The 4,254-nt window shown below is 39.0% G+C and overlaps 1 pseudogene; it reads right to left on the reverse strand.

The window, feature by feature from the left end:
* Positions 1–229: 229 nt before the first annotated feature.
* LOC107593003 (nucleoporin NUP53-like) lies at positions 230–3,957 on the reverse strand (annotated as a pseudogene).
* Between the last annotated feature and the right edge of the window lie 297 nt (positions 3,958–4,254).

The raw sequence follows: 4,254 nt of genomic DNA on the forward strand, positions 1-4,254 counted from the left end.
ATTATGGACAATCAAATTACACAAATTATTTTTTTAAATGACACAAATAGTAAATAAAGTTGCCTACTGTAAATTTAACAAAATAATAAATAATTGTATCCTACTAAAGGCAAACAATGTCTCTGAAGGAGCTATTTTTTGTTATAGCCTCAATATTGCCTAGTTAATAATTTAATACAAAGACATAACTACAGAAAACAAACTGCAGTTTCTAATCAGTGTTTATTAAAGAGTAGAGGCATTTTCAAATTCAGACATTTCTTAAAAAAAAACTGATTCTGTCCCATTAAAATAACTGAAAGTTATTGAAAACCCACAAAAACAGATGTATATAACCCAATGAAAAAAATCCTAGATTAAGGCCTTGATCTCAAAAAGCTGTAGGTGTCAATGATATTCTTGAGAGATCCATTCTTATACATGAACAGAGAAAGATTATCATAACCATGAATTATGTCAGGCAAGAACTTCAGATTTTCTACAATAGGGTCCCGTGAGGAAGTGTGTCATGATTTGGATCCTTAAATTTCCAACAGAACTCTCTTTTGGCATGTTTGTTAAGACCTGAAACACTTAATGCTTATGATTAAGTTGGCAAGTCTGTATGATTTTGAGGACAGACAGGAGGGACTAACTTCAAAACACACAACTCCAAACCCAGCAGCTGAGAACAGTCCATGTGAAACACTCAAGAGTCCATCTTCCGTAAAACAGCACGCAAAGTCAATTAATCCGCAAAGAAAGTGCTTTTCTATTCACTCAGTGCTTGTGCTCAGAAAACCCAATGTCAGTTTTTAGAGCAATGTCAACACGTCAGAGGCTGTTGATGGTCTCAGAGCTTTTTCATCAGGACCCTGTGAGTGAAAGATTACCATCCAAACATATACTCCACTGCTTTTGATACAAAACTCTCATCCTTTTTTGGTGTCTGTTGATCTGACACAACCTACAAATCAGAACAAAACAAAGCAAGCACTTCACAAATTGTTCTATTAAATAGTTTTTCCTTACAGCACATTTCAATTCATTCCAGTAACTAGCATTTTAAATAACATTTGTAAATCTAGATTCTAATACACCAATTATTGTTAATATTCCCACCATTATATTTCCATTATTCAAAATACAGAAATTACTTTGACAAATATTGAAATATGAAACTTTTGCTACGGCACAGATATCCAAATGGCAAGAAGAAAAATAAATAAATCACAAATATATCAGCTCATGTTCAACCGGGTGAGACGCCCATTATCTCCAAATGTAGGTTTTGACTAAGTTCTACTGTCAATATAAAGTTATTCAGACTTGGTTTTGCACATTTTTGTAGTAATAATAATAAATTTCATTTTATTAATATTTTTGCCCAAATTAATTTGTATCCCTTGCTGATAACCTTTGCGTTTCCGTGTGTAGTTTTATAATATGCGCCTTCACTCTTAAATAGCAAAAATAGTTGTTGTTTTTTTAAAGCTTTTAAAGACACTGCCAGTTTTATTTCAATTAATTTGTTCAACACTATTCGTGTGGTTTTACCAGCAGTGGGTGGGTGGAAGGTTACTGGTCAACTATACCTGGTAGTCACTGCTGGATGCTTTGTAAGCGGCACTGAGGGGTCTCATGACAGATCGGGGAGTTGATAGAGGGTGACTGGGGGTGCCGGGAGCCTTCACTGGAGGTGTGAACACAGAACTGGAAGTGCTGCTCTTGTCTGAACTCTCCATTACACTCTGACAAAAAAAAAAACACTCCCAATGTAACATTACCACTGTTGCAATTACAACCAAGAGACTTTTCCATCTATCATGCTGGTCTTCACAAGGGAATTACTGCTTTTCTGCTTCCTACCCAAGCGCCAACCTTCCGGTCTCTCCCTTGAAACCAACACGGAAGTAACTTAAACGCCAATTCATCGACTGGCCCCTAGAGACTGGCTCCAAAAGGGAGTCAATCCCATAGACCCCCACCCTTATTAAACTGCCTTATTAAAACTCATCCATTTAAATTATATTAAGCCTTAAAGTTCTGCATATTTAAGGGCGTGGCCACTTGAGTGACAGGTGGATTGCCGCTGCTGTCACTACCATCGAGCTAGGTGAGTGTGGTTTCAGCAACCAGCTCCATCCACGTCCCACCTCTTTGCCCATTTTCGGTTATCCAGGAGTCATGCGTGGTGACGCGCTGCCAAGATGGCGACGGTCCGCTCTGCCCGCTTTAGGCTTCAAAAATGCTCTTCAGAAACCTACGGGTGACGTCACGGACACTACGTCCATGTTTTTTTACAGTCTATGTTCTTACCTTATCGATACACGGTTTGACGCCAATCATTATGGCTTCTCCAAATATCTTTCCATCTTTACTGAGAGCTTTTCGTGCCTGCAGTTTAGACTGATACTGAACGTGCATCCAGTTGCCTGAATTAGACGTCTGTAAATGAAAAAACTTTTATGGAATACAAATCATACATAAGCCAGAATAGAATTATCGCTTCTGTGCTTCTTACCTTATCGATACAAGGTTTGACGCCAATCATTATGGCTTCTCCAAATATCTTTCCATCTTTACTGAGAGCTTTTCGTGCCTGCAGTTTAGACTGATACTGAACGTGCATCCAGTTGCCTGAATTAGACGTCTGTAAATGAAAACACTTTTATGGAATACAAATCATACATAAGCCAGTCTACAATGCTAAAACTTTGCCTGTACTTACCACATGTTTTAATATGTTTCCATACTGTGAAAACTGTAAAAGGATGTATGATGCAGAAGCTGGAGGGAACCTGTGTACAAACAAATATAAAATTGATGCCACGTAGACATGGCCGCCATATAGCCTGACACATTATATTTGTACTAATTATGTAATACAATGGAACAATAAAATAAATAAATACATGATCTAAACACACCCAAACACTGTGACCCAGGTGTCATCTAGCTGGTCTTCCGAGGACAGAGCATCTCCTTGTGTGAAGAACGGATCTACCTGAGCAGGGGAAAGTGTTGTTTTCCTCTGCTGCCCCACGGGGCTAAATAAATTAGACACTATAAAACAAAAATAAAAAAATAAGCATCTTCTTTTTTTTTTTTTAAGACAGAGCACCGTCCTCATTTAATAAGTAATTAAACATTATATTTACATGTTCCTGGCGTCCCTGGTAGACCAGACAATGGTGTGTCCACTCTTGTCTTTAGGCGTTGGGACCACCGGCTGTGGAGGAGACCCACCTGATGGAGAGAGCATCAAATGTCTCACCAAGTAACTTCTGTGCCATTTTGGACACATTCATAATTCCTTATGGTATTAGAAAAATGCAGTAAAAGGATAATAAGTATTTACCTGCCAGAAGAGGAGATCTTGTTTCTGACCCACCCCCTGTCAACCCAAAAGACCTGGGTTGAGGTGTGACCGGTGCAGGCAGGTCTCCCATCAGAAACCCAGGTAAAAACTGAGCCCCAGGCTTGGGGGAGGTTGGAGAGCCGAGTGTCATTGGTTCAATGCCTGTTATTATACATCAAAAAGGTCAATTCAGTGTTAATAATTCTTGCTAATTACTGTCTAAAACCATATACGGGCAATCAGGAGCATATACAAATAAATGCACTTTCAGTGGTTTGTCACTTTATTTTAAATATATAAAAATACCCGCATACACTGATATTGTATAACGTTAGTTGTTCTAAATCTGATCAAACGCATGGCTTTCTGCTGTATTGTAAGTTACCGGTCACATGAGCACAGCCACAATCACGCACGTCTCAACAAACTCAACCTACATATCAATATACAAACACAGGACTGCTGTAAACACGAACACTTACTCTGGATGTCCATACTGGGTCACTAACACGGCAGCCACGGAAAGAAGATTAGTCCTGCTTTACCAAATAAACGGGAGCGCAAATGTTTTTGAACAAGGCGGAAGTTGCGCGTGCTCTTATGGCACAAGCGCGCTCCACTTCCGCTTTCACGACACCAGCGGCAGCGCGCGCTTCTGTCGCGCCTCTGCAGGAAAGAACGTGAAACTGATTTTTAGTTTTGGAACCATAGTCTTACTCATAGTTTTACTTTCTGTCACCTCGGTTATTGTAATGCCTTTTTTTGCTGGTTTAAGTAAGAAGTGTATGGATAAACTACAAGAGGTGTGAAATGCTGCAACTGGATTGTTTTAGGTTCAGGAGAAGACATGTTCACACTGTCTGCCCATTAAGTAACGTTACATGATTAATTTAAGGTCCTTTTTTAGTGTTTTT

The sequence above is a fragment of the Sinocyclocheilus grahami genome, unplaced genomic scaffold (assembly GCF_001515645.1).
Source record: "Sinocyclocheilus grahami isolate Dianchi unplaced genomic scaffold, SAMN03320097.WGS_v1.1 scaffold162.1, whole genome shotgun sequence".
Lineage (NCBI taxonomy): Eukaryota > Metazoa > Chordata > Actinopteri > Cypriniformes > Cyprinidae > Sinocyclocheilus > Sinocyclocheilus grahami.